We start from the raw sequence: 23,724 nt of genomic DNA, 5'->3' as shown, positions 1-23,724 counted from the left end.
CAGGTTTGGTAGGTTTCCCTAGGTGCCGGCTGAGCTAGAGGGCAAAATCTACAGGTAGGCACTTCGCAAAAATCACCTCTGTTTTCTTTAAAAAAATTGGATGTGTCCACGTTGCGCTTTGGGGCGTTTCCTGTCGCGGGCGCTAGGCCTACCCACACAAGTGAGGTATCATTTTTATCGGGAGACTTGGGGGAACGCTGGGTGGAAGGAAATTTGTGGCTCCTCTCAGATTCCAGAACTTTCTGCCACAGAAATGTGAGGAACATGTGTTTTTTTAGTCAAATTTTGAGGTTTGCAAAGGATTCTGGGTAACAGAACCTGGTCCGAGCCCCACAAGTCACCCCATCTTGGATTCCCCTAGGTCTCTAGTTTTCAGAAATGCACAGGTTTGGTAGGTTTCCCTAGGTGCCGGCTGAGCTAGAGGCCAAAATCTACAGGTAGGCACTTCGCAAAAAAACCTCTGTTTTCTTTCAAAAATGTGGATGTGTCCACGTTGAGCTTTGGGGCGTTTCCTGTCGCGGGCGCTAGGCCTACCCACACAAGTGAGGTATCATTTTTATCGGGAGACTTGGGGGAATGCTGGGTGGAAGGTAATTTGTGGCTCCTCTCAGATTCCAGAACTTTCTGGCACAGAAATGTGAGGAACATGTGTTTTTTGAGCCAAATTTTGAGGTTTGCAAAGGATTCTGGGTAACAGAACCTGATCCGAGCCCCGCAAGTCAACCCTCCTTGGATTCCCCTAGGTCTCTAGTTTTTAGAAATGCACAGGTTTGGTAGGTTTCCCTAGGTGCCGGCTGAGCTAGAGGCCAAAATCTACAGGTAGGCACTTCGCAAAAAACACCTCTGTTTTATTTCAAAAATTTGGATGTGTCCACGTTGCGCTTTGGGGCGTTTGCTGTCGCGTGCGCTAGGCCTACCCACACAAGTGAGGTATCATTTTTATCGGGAGACTTGGGGGAACGCTGGGTGGAAGGAAATTTGTGGCTCCTCTCAGATTCCAGAACTTTCTGCCACAGAAATGTGAGGAACATGTGTTATTTTAGCCAGATTTTGAGGTTTGCAAAGGATTCTGGGTAACAGAACCTGGTCCGAGCCCCGCAAGTCACCCCTCCTTGGATTCCCCTAGGTCTCTAGTTTTCAGAAATGCACAGGTTTGTTAGGTTTCCTAGGTGCCGGCTGAGCTAGAGGCCAAAATCTACAGGTAGGCACTTCGCAAAAAACACCTCTGTTTTCTTTCAAAAATTTGGATGTGTCCACGTTGCGCTTTGGGGTGTTTCCTGTCGCGGGCGCTAGGCCTACCCACACAAGTGAGGTATCATTTTTATCGGGAGACTTGGGGGAACGCTGGGTGGAAGGAAATGTGTGCTTCCTCTCAGATTCCAGAACTTTCTGCCACAGAAATGTGAGGAACATGTGTTTTTTTAGCCAAATTTTGAGGTTTGCAAAGGATTCTGGGTAACAGAACCTGGTCAGAGCCCCACAAGTCACTCCTCCTTGGATTCCCCTCGGTCTCTAGTTTTCAGAAATGCACAGGTTTGTTAGGTTTCCCTAGGTGCCGGCTGAGCTAGAGGCCAAAATCTACAGGTAGGCACTTCGCAAAAAACACCTCTGTTTTATTTCAAAAATGTGGATGTGTCCACGTTGCGCTTTGGGGCGTTTCCTGTCGCGGGCGCTAGGCCTACCCACACAAGTAAGGTATCATTTTTATCGGGAGACTTGCGGGAACGCTGGGTGGAAGGAAATTTGTGGCTCCTCTCAGATTCCAGAACTTTCTGCCACAGAAATGTGAGGAACATGTGTTTTTTTAGCCAAATTTTGAGGTTTGCAAAGGATTCTGGGTAACAGAACCTGGTCCGAGCCCCGCAAGTCACCCCACCTTGGATTCCCCTAGGTCTCTAGTTTTCAGAAATGCACAGGTTTGGTAGGTTTCCCTAGGTGCCAGCTGAGCTAGAGGCCAAAATCTACAGGTAGGCACTTCGCAAAAAACACCTCTGTTTTCTTTCAAAAATATGGATGTGTCCACGTTGCGCTTTGGGGCGTTTCCTGTCGCGGGCGCTAGGCCTACCCACACAAGTGAGGTATCATTTTTATCGGGAGACTTGGGGGGAACACTGGGTGGAAGGAAATTTGTGGCTCCTCTCAGATTCCAGAACTTTCTGCCACAGAAATGTGAGGAACATGTGTTTTTTTAGCCAAATTTTGAGGTTTGCAAAGGATTCTGGGTAACAGAACCTGGTCCGAGCCCCGCAAGTCACCCCATCTTTGATTCCCCTAGGTCTCTAGTTTTCAGAAATGCACAGGTTTGGTAGGTTTCCCTAGGTGCCGGCTGAGCTAGAGGCCACAATCTACATGTAGGCACTTCGCAAAAAACACCTCTGTTTTCTTTCAAAAATATGGATGTGTCCACGTTGCGCTTTGGGGCGTTTCCTGTCGCGGGCGCTAGGCCTACCCACACAAGTGAGGTATCATTTTTATCGGGAGACTTGGGGGAACGCTGGGTGGAAGGAAATTTGTGGCTCCTCTCAGATTCCAGAACTTTCTGCCACAGAAATGTGAGGAACATGTGTTTTTTTAGCCAAATTTTGAGGTTCGCAAAGGATTCTGGGTAACAGAACCTGGTCCGAGCCCCGCAAGTCACCCCTCCTTGGATTCCCCTAGGTCTCTAGTTTTCAGAAATGCACAGCTTTGGTAGGTTTCCCTAGGTGCCGGCTGAGCTAGAGACCAAAATCTACAGGTAGGCACTTCGCAAAAAACACCTCTGTTTTCTTTCAAAAATTTGGATGTGTCCACGTTTCCTGTCGCGGGCGCTAGGCCTACCCACACAAGTGAGGTAGCATTTTTATCGGGAGACTTTGGGGAACGCTGGGTGGAAGGAAATTTGTGGCTCCTCTCAGATTCCAGAACTTTCTGCCACAGAAATGTGAGGAACATGTGTTTTTTTAGCCAAATTTTGAGGTTTGCAAAGGATTCTGGGTAACAGAACCTGGTCCGAGCCCCACAAGTCACCCCATTTTGGATTCCCCTAGGTCTCTAGTTTTCAGAAGTGCACAGGTTTGGTAGGTTTCCCTAGGTGCCGGCTGAGCTAGAGGGCAAAATCTACAGGTAGGCACTTCGCAAAAATCACCTCTGTTTTCTTTAAAAAAATTGGATGTGTCCACGTTGCGCTTTGGGGCGTTTCCTGTCGCGGGCGCTAGGCCTACCCACACAAGTGAGGTATCATTTTTATCGGGAGACTTGGGGGAACGCTGGGTGGAAGGAAATTTGTGGCTCCTCTCAGATTCCAGAACTTTCTGCCACAGAAATGTGAGGAACATGTGTTTTTTTAGTCAAATTTTGAGGTTTGCAAAGGATTCTGGGTAACAGAACCTGGTCCGAGCCCCACAAGTCACCCCATCTTGGATTCCCCTAGGTCTCTAGTTTTCAGAAATGCACAGGTTTGGTAGGTTTCCCTAGGTGCCGGCTGAGCTAGAGGCCAAAATCTACAGGTAGGCACTTCGCAAAAAAACCTCTGTTTTCTTTCAAAAATGTGGATGTGTCCACGTTGCGCTTTGGGGCGTTTCCTGTCGCGGGCCCTAGGCCTACCCACACAAGTGAGGTATCATTTTTATCGGGAGACTTGGGGGAATGCTGGGTGGAAGGTAATTTGTGGCTCCTCTCAGATTCCAGAACTTTCTGCCACAGAAATGTGAGGAACATGTGTTTTTTGAGCCAAATTTTGAGGTTTGCAAAGGATTCTGGGTAACAGAACCTGATCCGAGCCCCGCAAGTCAACCCTCCTTGGATTCCCCTAGGTCTCTAGTTTTTAGAAATGCACAGGTTTGGTAGGTTTCCCTAGGTGCCGGCTGAGCTAGAGGCCAAAATCTACAGGTAGGCACTTCGCAAAAAACACCTCTGATTTATTTCAAAAATTTGGATGTGTCCACGTTGCGCTTTGGGGCGTTTGCTGTCGCGTGCGCTAGGCCTACCCACACAAGTGAGGTATCATTTTTATCGGGAGACTTGGGGGAACGTTGGGTGGAAGGAAATTTGTGGCTCCTCTCAGATTCCAGAACTTTCTGCCACAGAAATGTGAGGAACATGTGTTATTTTAGCCAGATTTTGAGGTTTGCAAAGGATTCTGGGTAACAGAACCTGGTCCGAGCCCCGCAAGTCACCCCTCCTTGGATTCCCCTAGGTCTCTAGTTTTCAGAAATGCACAGGTTTGTTAGGTTTCCTAGGTGCCGGCTGAGCTAGAGGCCAAAATCTACAGGTAGGCACTTCGCAAAAAACACCTCTGTTTTCTTTCAAAAATTTGGATGTGTCCACGTTGCGCTTTGGGGTGTTTCCTGTCGCGGGCGCTAGGCCTACCCACACAAGTGAGGTATCATTTTTATCGGGAGACTTGGGGGAACGCTGGGTGGAAGGAAATGTGTGCTTCCTCTCAGATTCCAGAACTTTCTGCCACAGAAATGTGAGGAACATTTTTTAGCCAAATTTTGAGGTTTGCAAAGGATTCTGGGTAACAGAACCTGGTCAGAGCCCCGCAAGTCACTCCTCCTTGGATTCCCCTAGGTCTCTAGTTTTCAGAAATGCACAGGTTTGTTAGGTTTCCCTAGGTGCCAGCTGAGGTAGAGGCCAAAATCTACAGGTAGGCACTTCGCAAAAAACACCTCTGTTTTCTTTCAAAAATTTGGATGTGTCCACGTTGCGCTTTGGGGCGTTTCCTGTCGCGGGCGCTAGGCCTACCCACACAAGTAAGGTATCATTTTTATCGGGAGACTTGCGGGAACGCTGGGTGGAAGGAAATTTGTGGCTCCTCTCAGATTCCAGAACTTTCTGCCACAGAAATGTGAGGAACATGTGTTTTTTTAGCCAAATTTTGAGGTTTGCAAAGGATTCTGGGTAACAGAACCTGGTCCGAGCCCCGCAAGTCACCCCACCTTGGATTCCCCTAGGTCTCTAGTTTTCAGAAATGCACAGGTTTGGTAGGTTTCCCTAGGTGCCGGCTGAGCTAGAGGCCAAAATCTACATGTAGGCACTTCGCAAAAAACACCTCTGTTTTCTTTCAAAAATATGGATGTGTCCACGTTGCGCTTTGGGGCGTTTCCTGTCGCGGGCGCTAGGCCTACCCACACAAGTGAGGTATAATTTTTATCGGGAGACTTGGGGGGAACACTGGGTGGAAGGAAATTTGTGGCTCCTCTCAGATTCCAGAACTTTCTGCCACAGAAATGTGAGGAACATGTGTTTTTTTAGCCAAATTTTGAGGTTTGCAAAGGATTCTGGGTAACAGAACCTGGTCCGAGCCCCGCAAGTCACCCCATCTTTGATTCCCCTAGGTCTCTAGTTTTCAGAAATGCACAGGTTTGGTAGGTTTCCCTAGGTGCCGGCTGAGCTAGAGGCCACAATCTACATGTAGGCACTTCGCAAAAAACACCTCTGTTTTCTTTCAAAAATATGGATGTGTCCACGTTGCGCTTTGGGGCGTTTCCTGTCGCGGGCGCTAGGCCTACCCACACAAGTGAGGTATCATTTTTATCGGGAGACTTGGGGGAACGCTGGGTGGAAGGAAATTTGTGGCTCCTCTCAGATTCCAGAACTTTCTGCCACAGAAATGTGAGGAACATGTGTTTTTTTAGCCAAATTTTGAGGTTCGCAAAGGATTCTGGGTAACAGAACCTGGTCCGAGCCCCGCAAGTCACCCCTCCTTGGATTCCCCTATGTCTCTAGTTTTCAGAAATGCACAGCTTTGGTAGGTTTCCCTAGGTGCCGGCTGAGCTAGAGGCCAAAATCTACAGGTAGGCACTTCGCAAAAAACACCTCTGTTTTCTTTCAAAAATGTGGATGTGTCCACGTTTCCTGTCGCGGGCGCTAGGCCTACCCACACAAGTGAGGTATCATTTTTATCGGGAGACTTTGGGGAACGCTGGGTGGAAGGAAATTTGTGACTCCTCTCAGATTCCAGAACTTTCTGCCACAGAATTGTGAGGAACATGTGTTTTTTTAGCCAAATTTTGAGGTTTGCAAAGGATTCTGGGTAACAGAACCTGGTCCGAGCCCCGCAAGTCACCCCATCTTGGATTCCCCTAGGTCTCTAGTTTTCAGAAATGCACAGGTTTGGTAGGTTTCCCTAGGTGCCGGCTGAGCTAGAGGCCAAAATCTACAGGTAGGCACTTTGCAAAAAACACCTCTTTTTTCTTTCAAATAAATGGGATGTGTCCACGTTGCGTTTTGGGGCGTTTCCTGTCGCGGGCGCTAGGCCTACCCACACAAGTGAGGTATCATTTTTATCGGGAGACTTGGGGGAACATAGATTAGCAAAACAAGTGTTATTGCCCCTTGTCTTTCTCTACATTTTTTCCTTCCAAATATAGAAGAGTGTGGAAAAAAGACATCTATTTGAGAAATGCCCTGTAATTCACATGCTAGTATTGTCACCCCGGAATTCAGAGATGTGCAAATAACCACTGCTCCTCAACACCTTATCTTGTGCCCTTTTTGGAAATACAAAAGTTTTCTTGATAGCAATTTTTTACTCTTTATATTTCAGCAAATTAATTGCTGTATACCCGGTATAGAATGAAAACGCACTGCAGGGTGCAGCTCATTTATTGGCTCTGGGTTCCTCGGCTCCTTGATGAACCTTCAAGCCCTATATATCCCCGCAACCAGAGGAGTCCAGCAGACGTAACGGTATATTGCTTTCGATAATCTGACATTGCAGGGAAAAGTTACAGAGTAAAACGTAGAGAAAAATTGATGTTTTTTTCACCTCAATTTCAATATTTTTCTTTTTCAGCTGTTATTTTCTGTAGGAAACCCTTGTAGGATCTACACAAATGACCCCTTGCTGAATTCAGAATTTTGTCTACTGTTAAGAAATGTTTAGGTTTCTGGGATCCAGCATTGGTTACATGCCCATTTCTGTCACTGACTGGAAGGAGGCTGAAAGCACAAAAAATTGCAAAAATGGGGTATGTCCCAGTAAAATGCCAAAATTGTGTTGAAAAATTGGGTTTTCTGATTCAAGTCTGCCTGTTCCTGAAAGCTGGGAAGCTGCTGAGTTTATCACCGCAAACCCTTTGTTGATGCCATTTTCAGGGGAAAAACCACAATCCTTCTTCTGCAGCCACTTTTTCCAATTGTTTTGAAAAAAACGAAATTTTCACTGTATTTTGGCTAATTTCTTGGCCTCCTTCAGGGGAACCCACAAAGTCTGGGTACCTCTAGAATCCCTAGGATGTTGGAAAAAAAGGACGCAAATTTGGCGTGGTTAGCTTATGTGGACAAAAAGTTATGAGGGCCTAAGCGTGAACTGCCCCAAATAGGCAAAAAAAGGCCTGGCACAGGAGGGGGAAAAGGCCTGGCAGAGAAGGGTTTAAGGGACCTACTCTCACAACGAAGTAGGGCCAGATAGCATATCTAAATTTAGGAGTGCACAGAAAAATGATGAAGTGATACAGTTACTGAAGTTTAATTGTTCTAAGTGTTTGAATGAGCAACTTTGTTGATATTAAACAGCCCTGTCGGTGGTGCTAAATTACACAACTGTGCAATTTCAACATATCACCCTGCTAACATGCTAGTCTGTGCACTTTTTTTGTTTTTTTCTGTCCACGTAAACAACATGCCAAAACATAACACTGATGTTTGCTACCAAAAAACAGTGCTGACCTGCCGCAAAATGAAATGCATCAATATAGCATAAAGTTACACCATGTAATAAATTACAAAGGAGAACAACATCACAAGTTACCAGTATCTAATAGAGCCTCCAACTATTCTAATTGCAATCAAGTGGCATCGACTCAACATTTTAATAAAATAGCTATGACATTCGAGAACTTCAGAGTTGGGGGTCTCTCTTCTTTCTTTTTGGGAATTTAAGATTGCACAAAAAAGTTCTGATTTGTAGGGGTGTTCACCTGTGCTTCCATTACCAGAGCTAATCGACAGACATCTGAGGTTGTAGCAAGGTGCCACTCCTACATATTTTTTTCGAAGAGCTTGCAGAAATAAATTGTATAATTTTTAATGTTATTGTACTATTTCCTCTCAAGTGTCTGGAACAAAGCAGCGGGAATGTGTAAAGGATAAGAAAACAACAAAGCGAGACCACTCTAATTTGAGGCTGTATGAGCTTTGCGTCTCTCCCCTAAAGTAAGATTTGAAAGCTCTGATGGAGCTTATTATATAATTGGGAGTTTGAGACCTGCGCCGTTAATTGTGTTCCTTTCCGATGGCTCGCCTGCAGTGGTTTTGCCTCTGCGGTTCTGCTCTTAAGTCCACTCAAATATGGCCGACCCCTGCTATTAAAAATAACAACCGTGTCGGCATTACTGACAACAGGTTTACTGCTCATTAAAATATGAGCAGACTGCATAGGAATGAATATTACAGCCACAATGCAGTTAGAGGGCCTAGGCAAATTTAACTCCATGTGTCCTTGCCCCCTGCAAAACGGACAGCTGTTGACATGCTTTCATTGTCCTCGCAATGGCGGTCAGATATTCTGTCATGGGGGCGCTAATACACAAACAGATCTTGAGCAGTAGCTTCCTTAATCTAGTTTTAGTTTTCATTTGGGAGCATTACAGGACATGCCAGGAAGTTGGCAAGATGGGGTTTTGATACAAAACATATGCATTTAAAGTAGTTGAGCTATAAGTCTTTGCTTTTCTACTGGATTTGAGATGTCCTTTCCAGACCTGGAAGGAGAGATTTTAATGCTGGCAGTTGTCTTTTAGCCGCTTCTAAACTGAAGCAAACATAATACCATAAAATCAGGATAGGTTTCTTTGCAATGGCAAAGAAGCGTCACCCCCACTGGCTAAGCCAAGAGATGAAAGATAAAATGGTATTTAATTATCTTTCATCATTAATCTGCTGGTTCAGCCAGCAGTGTGTTCAGGGTGGGCTGGGCCATGTGAGGTGGGAGGGGGGAAGAGTAGAGTGCACTAAGTGCACATATGTGTTTTCGTCAGGACGTCCCATGCCGGCCAAACACACATGCACACTTAGGTTACTCCAGCCCGGCTGTGTACACAGCCGGCCTGGAGAAACTGCACAGACCCCAAGGTTGTGTCAGAGTGGCAGTACAACCAGCTCAGACCAATCCTGACACTGCTTTCATGCTACCTCTAGCATGAAACCAGCACCAGAATTGCTGGGGAGCCTGTGCTGGTGTCCCAGACAATGCTGGGACACCACAAACAGACCAGGGGAACAATGCTGCATATTTTGTTTTATTTGCCCCCTCCCCATTCCTCTCCCCTCTGCTGGAAATTTGTGGTGGAGGCCGCTTCATAAGATGCTAGTTAGTTGTTTACCCTGACGCTGGGTTGAACAGTCAAACCAAGATAAAACGGCACCCACTACAAGGGTTAACGTGTTGATCAAGGCTTGGTATTAGTGGTAATAATAATTTATTTAGAAGCAACGTGTGCTGCTATTTTGACCTTTGTGTTTGCTACATTACTGCTTTAGCTTACTGAAACTAATTTGCAGCATATTCTACATACCAGCAAGACCCTGAATTATTCAAGGCAGCTACCAGCAACTTACTGATCAAAAAATCCACAGCTAACCATCCCTACTCTGACTCCCATTGTTTCCTAGTCGTCCATGTCTTTTTTTTATGAAAACAGCTGTTTAGCTAGCTTACCATGTACTTTTCGACTCAAATCCACATAAACATCTTCCCGTCCTATCATCCTGCTTCTTCTGCAGTGGCATTATGAAACTTGAGGGGGCCACCCTGCAAAGTACATCGAGGCCCCCCATGACCCATTCACAGTTTACTGTGCTGATGGGGTCTCTGGAGCTCAAGGGTCATCCCCCGAGGCTGCTGTCCTATTGTTACACCAGTGCTTCTCTGTGTCATGGTACTTCTTGAACTCAGTATTTACAGTGTTATCTGTGGCTCTCCATAAGGGTATTGCTTTATTTCTCTACTATTGTCCCTCTCTAACACCTATGTCAGTGACATTACCTTCTCAAAAGTCTTCCTCACCACATTAGTCATTAAATGAGCAATAGCTACTCCCCAGAAATTTACAAACATTTATAAAAACAGTCTAGTTGTTTGCATACTTTCCCTAAAATGGCCAGCTTCATCTTCCCTTAACACTGCCTATAAAGGGAAGCTTCACCCTTTCATCTGCCTGTTTTTTTAGATCTGCACGGGATCACCTGCAAGCAAGTATTGAGGTAAGTGTTTTTTTGCTAAAAAGAGTGGGTTGAGGCCTTGTTGTAGCAAGCACATGTTCCATGTGCACCTAATCAGTCAGATTAAGGGCAGAGAAGCGAGCAGCAGAGAGGCCACACTGTAGTGGGCTCATGGAATTAATAGCTCCAGATCCTGCAGTGGTGAATCACAAGCTGGTATTGTCCTTAAGTTATACTTACTTGGGGAAAGTGTGCGCTGGCCAGCTAGTCTTGTTTTGGGCCTAGGGTAGGGCAAAGTCTTTTTTGCAGCTATTAAGCAATGATTACGGATGTGAGTTTATTGCCAGGTTCATTGCTTAACTTCACTAAAAGCAGGACATAGCTGCTCTTGTCATGTTGTTTTAGAGCATGAGAGGTGATGTGAGGAGATCCAAGGCATTGAGCCAGACATTGCTGCCACTCCTTCAATGGCAATATTGCAGCAGAAGATCCAGGCTACAATACAGGCAGCATTTTAGCAGAGGGAGTGTCCTTCCTGGCCTAAGAAGCATCGCTTGGATCCTGCTGTCATAGCCTCTACAAGTGATTATTGGAAGGGGAAGATAGGATCATAAAGGCATTTTTATATAGCTAATTTAGCCATATTTTAGACACATTATTTTAGTAAACTAGGCCTGACGTTGTTCACTATATCCCACTTACATTTTATTCAGTATCGCTTTATTTTTCTAGCATTAGCCACATTATGGGTGTTGTTTTATTTTCTCTATCTCTTTGCTCCTTCGCCTAGGAAAGCATCACTTTCTTAACATTGCACTTTGTGCTTTTCTCAAGGCTGCAGTCAGATAGCATTGCCGGGAAAAGTGGTACGCTGTGTCTCCAACATTCGCAGAAACATACATATTCTTATGTGGGGACCCTTTCTTAGAATGTCAACTGTTTTATTATAAAGACACTCCTTTGTCCCATACATGTTAGAGGGAGATTCCAGCCAGACGACCACGATTGCACGCTGAATGCTGATTGCCTGCGCTACAGTTACTTGCTTACACTGCCGAATCCCTGACCTTCATGGGGACGATGTATCTTTAGACAACAGGCTTCCTTGCTCAGGTATGGGTGCTGATGTCTTCCCAGGGTAGAAACCTGACAGGTAGATTAAGGCTTATTATGCTGTGCTCTAACATAACTTAAGTAGAAAAGATATGTATGTATTCCTCCTAGTGACAATATGGTGGGACTGTTTCTGTGTTTCACACTTCTTGTCACCTTTTTGCTTTTAGCGTGGTTTGTCATCCTACTTATTAGCCATTTTATCTGAGATTCAGTTACTTCAATAAATCCTTATTGAACATTACTCTGCCTCTGTTGTCTTTGCCTGTGTGAGACTCATGTGACTGAGAGAAAGGGATGAGATCTGATCGACCACGATTCCCTTGAGGAGTCTTTTTTGTTATGCGCCCAGTTGCCACAATCATCCTTGTTCTTGGGCAGAGATGAGGCACTGCTATTTAGGCAGAAAATCTGGATTAGGCCAACTGGGGTCAAATGGAGTGGAATTCCATTCCAAATCCAGTAGCCTCATTAGGACAATGAGAACCTACGCAACAGCATATTTGTGCAGGGGCAGGAGTTCATGAGGTTCTCTGGCATATTAAGTTCAACATGGCATTTGTGGATGATACCACTTCGGAAAATAACAATGATTGCTTCTCCCAGTATCAAAAACATGAGCCTGAGACACTTCCTCTACATGCCGCCAACTTCTCTTTTCATAGGCTCAAGCAGATCATCAGCATCTCACTACAATACCCATCCACCTCAAATGGCACCAATGACCTAGAATCGATCCCGAAAGAGCTGAAATCCAATAAATTTTCCATCACTACTATGGAACATGCAACAATGAAAACCACCAAGGATGTGAAAAGTCTCTGAACAGATGTAAGCACCTTTACACTGCAGCTGGACCATGCTCAGGGTAGAATAACTGACTTGGAACAGCAAGTGCACCATACACCGGATAAAGGCATGGACATATTGAACCCACAAATCAATGCAGTAGAATTTGAAAACTGAAGCTGCTGCTACAATGTCTGTATATGCTGAGTTTCCAGAAAATGAAGAAGGGGCAGATCACAAGCACTTCCTGACAAACTGGCTACCTACTCAAAAAATATGACAAACCTCTGCAGCTTCAAAGGGTGCATAGACTGCAATCACATGGGGGACTTCCATAGAAAATCCCAGACCCAATATGGATAGCTTCCTTTGCCATGGTTATGTTCTAGCCATCCTTTGCACTGCTGTCAAAATGGCCTTTTCAATATAAATGACAATTAATTACCATAACTACATATCTATATCTAGAAACTAAGGCCCATATTTATACTTTTTGACGCAAACCAGCGCCGGCGCTGGTTTGCGTCAAAAAATTTACTGCCGGCTAACACCTTTCCTATGCAGCTCAAACCGGACTTGCGCCATTGTTTGACACACAACCCCCATTGAAATGACTCCTGTCTTAGCGAAGACAGGAGTCATGCCCCCTTGCCCAATGGCCATCCCCAGGGAACCTCTGTACCCTGGGCATGGCTATTGGGCACAGTGGCATGTACGGGGGCCCAAATTAGGCCCCCCAAGCCACTTTAAAAAATAAAAAATAATACTTACCTCAACTTAACTGTACTTACCTGGGATGGGTCCCTCCATCCATGGGTGTCCTCCTGGGGTGGGCGAGGGTGGCAGGGGGTGTCCCTGGGGGCAGGGAAGGGCACCTCTGGACTACTTCCATGGTCTGAGACCATGGAAGTGAGCCTACAGGTCCCTTAACGCCTACCATCACCCAGGCGTTAAAAAACGGCACACATCAGGCTGTGCGCCATTTTTTAAGGCCCCCCTCTCCTGTGCGTCAAAATGACGCAGGAGTATAAATAAGGCGCACAGGCCTTAAAGTCCTTTTTTGAACGGGAACGCCTACCTTGCATGTCATTAACGCAAGGCGGTTTCCCGCATCCAAAAAATGACGCACACTGAGTTTTTTCGACATCCGCAGGGTCGGGCGTCAAAATTTGAATATGGGGCAAGGTTTGCGATGAATGTGCCTCAAAAGTTTTGACGCACATTCGGCGCAAACAGAGCATAAATATGCCCCTAAACTGGTAATCCAAATCACAGATGTATCACCACAATCCTCAAAAACCAAAGAAAATTTGCATATAGTCATGGAAGCCCAGCGGCCCGCCTCTGCATTACATCTTAATAATAGACACAACTGGTGTTGTGCCCTTTACATACAGGAATAATCAACACAACCTAATCAAACTAAATCGGAAAGAGGGAGTTACCTCACTCTTGGTCAGAATATAAGTGCGTAGAGCTCACCTCTACCAGGGCACCACACATGTGAATGTCACCAGAAAATAAAGCCCATCCAGGACAAAACGTAATTAATATGACAATTTACCCGAAAAGCGTAGTAATTTTACAAATAGAAAAGAACAGGATGGCGATAGCTTGCTAAAAAGCCAATCTGTACCATTATCTCAGTACAGCACATGTATATTGTAATTCACACTCCAACTACGATCTACTTAATCTTATCATTAAAGTACATCTGAAGGGGCAAGCCAGACTCAAAAGTGTGAGCACATCGGTTGCCAAGCCATCAATGCACTCCTATGGTCCATAGAATGTAGCTAAATAAACACAACCATACAAGGCACAGGGCCAAACGCGTGAGGAACCTCGCAATTTTACCTATGCTGTGAGGATATAGACTGCCCCAATGTCTCCGGCCACCCGCCACCTCGAGGCACAGATGCAGTATTTTGTCTCCTTCTGTGAAGAAAGTGAGGAACTAAGGGCCAGATGTAGGAAGCCGTTTGCATGGTGCAAACTGCGAAAATCGAAGTTTGCGCCATGCAAACAGCCTTCTGCGATGCACATTCACAATTTGCGAGTCGGTACCGACTCGCAAATTGTGAATGCGACTCGCAAATAGGAAGGGGTGTTCCCTACCTATTTGCGACTCACATCACAATGCAGAATTGCTTTGTGACCGCGAATGCGTTCGCAAAGCAATTCGCAGTTACCACCAGGGTCTCACTGGTGGTAACTCATTCGCAAAAGGGAAGGGGTCCCCATGGGACCCCCTTCCCCTTTGTGAATGTGGGCAAAAAGGTTTTTTCAGAGCAGGCAGTGAAAAAGCAGTCACAGACATGTGGTCTGCTGACTTCAGCAGGCCACCATCCCTGTGAGCGCAGGGACTCGCTATGGGGTCACAAAATGCGACCCACCTCATTAATATTAATGAGGTGGGTCTTTGCGACCCCATAGCGAGTCGCAGACGGTGTCTGAGACACCGTTCTGCATCCGAATTTGTGATTCGGAAATTGCGAGTCGCACCGACTCGCAATTTCCGAATCGCAAATTCGGACCTTGCTACATCTGGCCCTAAGTGCTGGTGCGTCATGGAACTTAGATATAAATAAAGCGCATGCAACAAGCACGTCGAGGTGCCAAGCACCATCTAGTGTCTTATTAAAAGACACCTAAGTGAAGCAAACAAACATGCAACAGCATCCAGATGGCAATAAAGCCCCCACGCCAGGTACCAATCCACCAGACTTACGAAAACATAATAAAAGAGAAAAATCATAATACATGAGAAAAATCACATAGCATAGAAAGGCATATATTGAAATATGTATAAATCCATAGTGATGACTACATCAAAAGTTCATCCACAGGCACAAAGAAAAAGCAAGATGAAGCTCAATCGAGAAGGAGACCCCAAAGTAATCTTCCCCCATAAAAGTCATAACTCTAGACCTGCACATAAAAATGAGGTTGCCATACAACAGAAAAGGCCAGAGAAAAGATCATCCAGTTTCCAGAGTGACTCCCAAGAGACCAATTGCCTCAAAACAACAACAGAACAAAACCAAGCTCTCCTCCACACCCTATGTCTAACCAAAGGGGGGCATGCACACCGGGACCCACATAACTGTGGAAACATGCAGGGTCCCAAGAATTAAAACACCAAAAAATGTTCAACTCTACTCATGAGGAGATAAGGACAAATACCAAGTTACGTGTGCAAATTGCTTATCAACTGTTGGAAATGGCCCTTCTGCAGGGTTATCCCCAGACTTTTTGCCTTCCTCCTTCTTTTTTCTGACCCTTTTTTTTCTTGTATTTTATACTCTGCGCACTTTACCACTGCTAACCAGTGCTAAAGTGCATACGCTCTCTCCCTTTAAACATGGTAACATTGGATCACACCCAATTGGACTATTTAATTTACCCATAAGTCCCTAGTAATGTGCACTGTATGTGCCTAGGGCCTGTAGATTAAATGCTACTAGTGGGCCTGCAGCACTGGTTGGGCCACCCACTTAAGTAGCCCCTTAACCTTGTCTCAGGCCTTCCATTTCAAGGCCTGTGTGTGCAGTTTCACTGCCACGTCGACTTGCCATTTAAAAGTACTTGCCAAACCTAAAACTCCCCTTTTTCTACATATAAGTCACCCCTAATGTGTGCCCTAAGTAACCCCTAGAGCAGGGTGCTGTGTGGGTAAAAGGCAGGACATGTACCTGTGTAGTTTATATGTCCTGTTAGTGTAAAACTCCTAAATTCGTTTTTACACTACTGTGAGGCCTGCTCCCTTCATAGGCTAACATTGGGGCTGCCCTCATACATTATTGAAGTGGCAGCTGCTGATCTGAAAGGAGCAGGAAGGTCATATTTAGTATGGCCAGAATGGTAATACAAAATCCTGCTGACTGGTGAAGTCGGATTTAATATTACTATTCTAGAAATGCCACTTTTAGAAAGTGAGCATTTCTTTGCACTTAAATCTTTCTGTGCCTTACAATCCACGTCTGGCTAGGTTTAGTTGACAGCTCCTTGTGCATTCACTCAGACACACCCCAAACACAGGGTACTCAGCCTCACTTGCATACATCTGCATTTTGAATGGGTCTTCCTGGGCTGGGAGGGTGGAGGGCCTGCTCTCACACAAAGGACTGCCACACCCCCTACTGGGACCCTGGCAGACAGGATTGAACTGAAAGGGGACCTGGTGCACTTCTAAGCAACTCTTTGAAGTCTCCCCCACTACAAAGGCACATTTGGGTATAAAACAGGGCCTCTGCTCTACCACCTCAGACACTTGCTGGAGAAGAAACCTGAACCAGAACCTGCATCCTGCCAAGAAGAACTGCCTGGCTGCTCGAAGGACTCACCTGTCTGCTTTCTACAAAGGACTGCTGCCTTGCAGTTGGCCTGCTGCCTTGCTGAACTCTTGTCTGGCTGCAGAAGTGCTCTCCAAGGGCTTGGATAGAGCTTGCCTCCTGTTCCCTGAAGTCTCAGGACCAAAAAGACTTCTCTTTTTCAACTGGACTACTTGTGCGTTGAAAATTTCGATGCACAGCTTGCTCCGCGGTGAAAAATTCACCGCACGCCGATCCAGAAAGACGCCGCTCGACACGACACCTGCGGTGCGACCGGAACTTCGATACACGGCCTTGCATGGACAACGCCGCCCGACTTCCAGAGAGAAAATCGACGCAACGCCTGCCGTGAGAAAGAAAATTCCACGCACAGCCTCCTGGAACGACACGCAGCCGGATAACAAGCCGAGTAATCCACGCACAGACCCTGGGACATCTGGTAATCCCGCAAGCCATAGAAGTAGACAGTCCGCGTGCCGGAAAACGATGCACGTCTTCCCCGAGTGAAAAATAATGACGCAAGTCCATGTGTGAAGTGGCGAAACCGACGCACGCACCATTTTTCTTCCCTTAGAACGACGCACGTCTCCCCGCGTGAAAAATAACGACGCAAGTCCGTGTGTGAAGGGGCGTAACCGACGCACACACCATTTTTCCACACATCTCCTCTTCTGCGGTCCTCTGCTGAGATTTTCCACTCCAAAGCAGGTACTTTGTGCTTGAAAGAGACTTTGTTTACTTTTTAAAGACTTAAAACACTTCATATCACTTTTCAGTGATATCTTTACAAATTCATATTGCATCTTTGATCGTTTTGACCTGCAAATACCCAGATAAATATTATATATTTTTCTAAACACTGTGTGGTGTATTTTTGTGATGCTATATTGTGTTATTGTATGATTTATTGCACAAACGCTTTACACATTGCCTTCTAAGTTAAGCCTGACTGTCCGTGCCAAGCTACCAGAGGGTGGGCACAGGATAATTTGGCTTGTGTGTGACTTACCCTGACTAGAGTGAGGGTTCTTGCTTGGACAGGGGGTAACCTGACTGCCAACCAAAAACCCCATTTCTAACATCAACAATATGATATACAACAAGAGGTTGTGAGGGAGCAGCTTGTTGCAACATTTCTCCATCCAGAAAAGTTCAGGGCAATACAGAAGGTTGGCTTTGTCACCTCCTCTCGAGCTGAGGGAAGCCTTCTCGATCGCCTGCCACTTCAAGTCATTGTTGTGTTGCAGTCTTTGGTAGTGTTCGACTAAGGGTGCGCCTGCAGTCCCAGATTTTATCCTGCTCCTGTGCTGTAGGATTCTGTATTTCACCTTTGGTGTCATCTGACCAATGTACATCAATGAACATGGACACCAAATTACATGAATGACATAGCTGGTGTTGAAATTTCTGAAATATTCAGGATAAACACTTCATCGCCGTAGGTAAAATTACTTGAGTTAAGGCTAAATTTACAAGCGGAACACTGACCACATTTGAAATGTTCCATTATAGCTGTGAGACCCCATGAGGAACACAAGTTGGGTGCAGTAAGACATGGCAAAGCCTGCTTGACCAGTATATTTTTCAAATTCCTACCAAGTTTGAACAAGAAAAGGGGGAGCTCCTTTTTTGTGAGATGGTCCCCCACTAAACTCCAATGAGGCTTCACAATTTTGCTGATCTCATTAATATTGGGGTTAAAAGTGGTAACACACACAAACCTGTACATCGTTCTGTCCCTTTTCTGGGGATCCAGAAGGAATTCTGTATGACTGGATCATGCTCTTTAATGAGTCTGCTTGACCAGCCTTTTTTGGTAACCACTTTCAATCAATCTCTCTATCAGAGTATCAGACTCCTTGAAATAGTTTATTTGTCTAGTACAATTTCTATGAACCGTATAAGTTGGCCAAAAGGTAAATTATCCCTTAGGGTCCTGGAATGGCTACTACTATAATGAAGTAGAGTTTCTCCCATATTGATGGAATTCAGTCACAGCAGAGTTATATGAGGGGGAGACTGGAATATCACACAAGATCTGATCCTTGAACAGTAAAGACCTACCAGAGACAGGACAGAACAAACATATAATGGTGCTATTGGATAAAGCACAATGCTCTTATGGATCCTTAGTGTTTCCTACACCCAAGAGAACAGGTGTTCACATATATTGTACATCCACACGACATGGATATTCACACTGATTACTTTATAATGGCAGGGGTGCTATCTCTCAATCTGCCTTCCTGTAATATCAATAACAATGGCCTGTTGGACCAATCTCTTATCCAACTAGAGCTGATGGTGGGAATCATCCAACCACCACAGAGACAGTATAAAATTTAATTCTGGAAATTTCTGGCACCAGAAGAGTAGCAAAGACTAAAGAAACATCTACAAACATACATAATAAAAAATTAGGGCTCTGTGGACTCTCCACAATCTTTATGCGCAGCTAGCAAAGCCTATATATGCATTCAGCTTTTGGGAGAATCCCCAGTCCATCGAAGACAAATACCACAGAACAGACAACAATTGGAGCAGCATAGCAGCTCAATATCAACAAAACCTATCAGCAGATACATTTTGAGATCTTGTTCAGGCCAAAATAGACCTAACTCCTTGTGTACATCACTGACAGAGAAAGAGTGAGGACAGATAAAACACTGGCCCCATGAATTTGGAGAAAAGAAAAGAATGGACAACTTATTGCTCTGCCATTTAAACAAGAGGAGGCTTAATGTTCCACACCTGCTATATGAAACCGCTAGGATTAATCACCAACACAGTGCAAATTACAAAGAAATATGTGACCTTTTACAATGATCTATATTCGTCTACTGATACTATCATACTCACGATGGAGGAAACATAATTTTTTACCATCTCCCTTTCCATGCCTCACTGACAACTTAGCAAATGATGGGGAGTATGATATAAACGAAGAAGAGATCCAGGAAGGCATAAAAAGTATGTTAGCTTGTAAGCCCCCTTGATGTGGTAGCTACCAACCCATGTCTTTAATTAGCAAACAAAATATTGGCAAAGATGCTGGCCACCTGATTGAAAAAATACATTCCCTCACTGATACATAGTTACCAAGTGGGCTTTGTGCTGAGACGATCTTCTCTTAACCATATCAGACTATTAGTACACTTAGGTGGTCATTATGACACTGGCGGTGAGTGATAAAGTGGTGATAATACTGCCAACAGGCTGGTGGTAAATACCGCCAAATTATGACCATGCCGTTGACACCTCCCATAGACAGCCAATGTACCACACCAACTGCCAGGGCATTACCACTGACCAAGGCGGTAGCCATCGACAGTAAGGTGGAAGCCAAGGTACCTCCCACCATATTATGACATAGCAAACTGGCACGATTTCCGGGGCGGTACCAATGCCATCAAAAGCCTGGTGGAAACAGAACACAGAAAACGAAAGACTGATCAACAGGTACATGGAGGACTCCGCCACCACCATGGAACTGGAACTTCAAGTCTTCCCAATGCTATTCTACCCCATGGCCCTCATGGAACACCAACGCAGATGAAGAAGACAACAACGGTGAGTACAGGAAACTAGCGCACAAGGGAGGGAGGGAGGAAAAGGAGAGAGACACGCACAATACACCATACACAGAACCAGCAGCAGAGTTAAACCAATGTGACAGGGTACACGTTAAAATGAAACAAGGACAACTATGAGAATCAGCAAACACTGTAATTTGATGCCAACAGCCACCATACTGTCCATTTGATTCCAAATGTAGGTGACAATGTTCAGAATGGACCAATGGCCAGTCCAAAGTACAAAAGGACCACATGGCCACAGGGCACAGTCCAAGGCCCAACTTGACTCCTGACTACTTCTGGGATCCACTGTTTAGGGGCATCATGTTGGAAATGGGCAGGCACCTCAGGGGCATAGGGGGAGGGGTGGGGGGTAACTCAGCTAAAGTGGGGAATTTGTCCACTGGCTCTGGAGGGGGCTCCAGGCCCATTTGTCTTTGCTGGGGAGTGCAAGACCACAGTCTCTGAAGTGGGGAACTTGCTGGTGGAGTGGGCCATTTGCCTTTCATTGGTGGTTGAGTGGGCCTCTTGCCTTTCATTGGTGGTTGAGTGGGCATCTTGCCTTTCAGTGGTGGTTGAGTGGGAACCTCCACTTTCATTGGCAGTTGAGTGGGAACCTTCCCTTTCTTTGCTGGTGGAGAGAGATGCTTGGCAATCTTTGCTGGTGGAGGGAGATCCATGTGTCCCCTTTTGTGACAGTGCCCCTTGGCCTTTGACATATCACTTCTGTCCTTTCCTCCAGGACAAGGAGGTGCCTCCACTGTCCCTGTCTCCTGTCCCTTGCTTTTCACCACCCTAATCCTACCTTTCAGAGTCAGAGGTGTGCTCTCAATAGGAGTGGAAGCCGTCACACTCTGGGGCCCCTTTGTGCCAGCAGCTGATGATTAGAAGGGAGCAGTGGCTGACTGGCTGAGATGCTGGGCTGGGTCGTTGGGACCCTGCTCTTAGAGGGGGAGGGGAGAGGTCAAGACGTGCAAGGAAAAGCTTCTTAGGGGTGTTGGGGCAAGATGTGGGGGGAGGGATGGGAGTGGAGGTTGAGGAAGTGGTTGTCAGAGGTGTACGTCTGCTGGACTTGGGTGCAGGAGCATGGACAGTGCGCTTGTGTGAGGTGGATGGCTGTTGGGTGTCTGAGTGTGTGCGTTTGTGGCTCTTAGAAGGGGCAGACAGGGTGGGAGAGGACAAATGGGACGTGTAGATGGATGTTGTGGAGGTGTCTGCAAGTGAGGTGTGTGTGCTGCATGATGTGGTGATGGTGGTGGTGAATGTTAATGCAATGCATGCAGGTGTGAGTGCAGATGTGACTATGAGGGAGGAGGAGAAGGGGAGACAGTGGATGTGGTTGTGTGTGCAAGTGTCTGTTGTATGTTTGAGTGCTTGTGGACTGAAGTGTGGTCCCTGTGTTTAATTGGGCCACTCTTGTGTGGTGTCTTGTGTGCATGCTCAGCTGTATGTGTGCATGGGATGGGGTGGGGTTCAGGCGACTGGGAGTGGGAAGTGGTAGTTGGAGGGGGGACGGTAGGAACAGGGACAATGGCTGCCATCAGAGATGATGCCAGAGCCTAAATCGATCTCTGTTGGGCTGACAATCCACCGTGGATGCCCTCCAGGAATGCATTGCATTGCTGCATCTGGGATGCAAGCCCCTGGATGGCATTCACCATGGTTGACTGCCCTACAGAGATGGATCTCAGGAGGTCAATAGCCTCCTCACTCAGGGCAGCAGGGCTCACTAGGGCAGGGCCTGAGGTGCCTGGGGCGAAGGAGATGCTCACCCTCCTGGGTGAGCGGGTACGGGCAACTCTTTGAGGGGCTACTGGGAGGGCGGTGCTGGAACGGGGGTGGCGGCTGTACCTGCAGCTGGGGTGGTCACAGAGGTGTCAGCCACCACAAGAGAGCTTCCATCGGAGGAGGAATCAGAGTCTGCGTTGTCACCTCCTGTCTTCGCCGTGGTGCTCCTCTCGCCCTCCGTTCCACTGGTTCCCTCGGCGTCGGTAGACTCTGCCTCCTAGGTCCTGTGGGATGCAGCTCCCTCTGTCACCGGTGCCCCTGCTCCTCCACCAGATGATGCTAATGCAAACATGGACAGGATGACAGAAGGAGAAAGGGGGGAGGCAGAGAACGGGAGCACTGGGTCAATTACAACACCAACACCACAGTTGGCATACACAGTACAAGCACACACAGGGATCAGGATTGAGCACTATCCATTGCACTAGCATTGAATTGGCTAGATGCCACGGCAAGATTAGGGCCAAACACCTCCAACTGCACACCTCCTGAATCCCACAAAGCCCTGACTGACATGGAATGCAAACGAGCTAGGTTACCATTTGCCATACACCCATCACCCTTGAGCTGGATCACGCTACAATGTCTGTCCTAGCATTAAGGGGCACCCACTAACTAACACCCACCACCCAGATCCCATCCCACTTACCAATTATTATAATAATGCCCACTGTACTCACCGGCTTGAGGCTGCAGTGTTGCCCTCAAGCGGCAATCCAGATCTGGGTAGGCCACTGCCAGTATGCGGGCCATCAGGGGGGTCAGGTTCCGACGGGCATCACTTCCTCGTTGGGAGGCCATCCCCAGCTGGGCCTCCGCTGTCTTCCGTGCCCAGCATCTCAGGTCCTCCCACGGTTTCCTGCAGTGGGTGCTCCACCTGCTGTAGACCCCCAGGGTTCGCATGTCCTTGGCGATGGCACGCCACAATCCCTTCTTTTGATCGGCGCTGACCTGCACAGGTAATACAGACAGGAGGACAGCATTACACATACATCCAGCCTGTCACACGTATGACCCCAAATCCCGTTTTCAAATCCATTGGCACACACATCGATCTCCGCACACCATGTACACTACCACCAGACATACCGCCTCACATATGACACGATGCCTGCACACTCATCTTCATGCAACCCTCTCACATGCATCATGCCCAAGGTGTACTCACATGTTGGTCTGGAGGCCCATACAGCTGTCCATACTGGGGCAGGACCTCATCCACCAAGCGCTCCAACTCCATCGAAGTGAAGGCAGGGGCCCTTTCCCTGGTCAGAAGGGCCATGGTAGGTTCCAGACACAGGTCACAGCAGAACACGCAGTTTAGTTGTTGTCCTGTGGAAAGTCAGAAAACAAGTGAGGATATAGGCAGAAAATGGTGGTCACGTCCGCAGCGGTGTACACCGTCAGCGCCGACGCTGATCCCCAGTGGCCACTGTACTCCATAGAGCCCCATATTAGCCAATGAGGAATTGCACGGCGGTGCAAGACCGCCTTCTGCCACGACACCCAACGTCGGCAGAGTTACCTCACTTCCACCTGTCCCTAGATACAGGACAGGCGGTCCCCATTTCATGGTGGTGGATTGCATACAGATCTTCCATAACTGCGTCATTGCCGGAAATTGCACATACATTGCCATTCCCACTGTCCCATCACATTAATGCTGTATGCAGACTGAGGTGGTGGTTCCATTGTTTAAATTGTGACAACCTACTCACTCTTGTGTTCCTTAGATACCTACCACTGCGGATCAATAGGAGGAGGAGACAAACCCAGTGTACAGACCCCTTGTGGACGTAGCTACACTGGAGGACAGGCACATTATACTCACCTATAGACTGGACAGGACCACAATCACAGAGCTGTGTGCCCAATTGGAGCCTGGCCTGACATCAGCTTTCTGTCATCCCACTGCGATCCCCCCTTTTGTGCAAGTTCTATCAGTGCTCCATTTCCTGGGAACTGGTTCTTTCCATGTG

The sequence above is a fragment of the Pleurodeles waltl genome, chromosome 7 (genome assembly GCF_031143425.1).
Source record: "Pleurodeles waltl isolate 20211129_DDA chromosome 7, aPleWal1.hap1.20221129, whole genome shotgun sequence".
NCBI classification, from domain to species: Eukaryota; Metazoa; Chordata; class Amphibia; order Caudata; family Salamandridae; genus Pleurodeles; species Pleurodeles waltl.
This window is presented reverse-complemented; position numbering follows the sequence as displayed.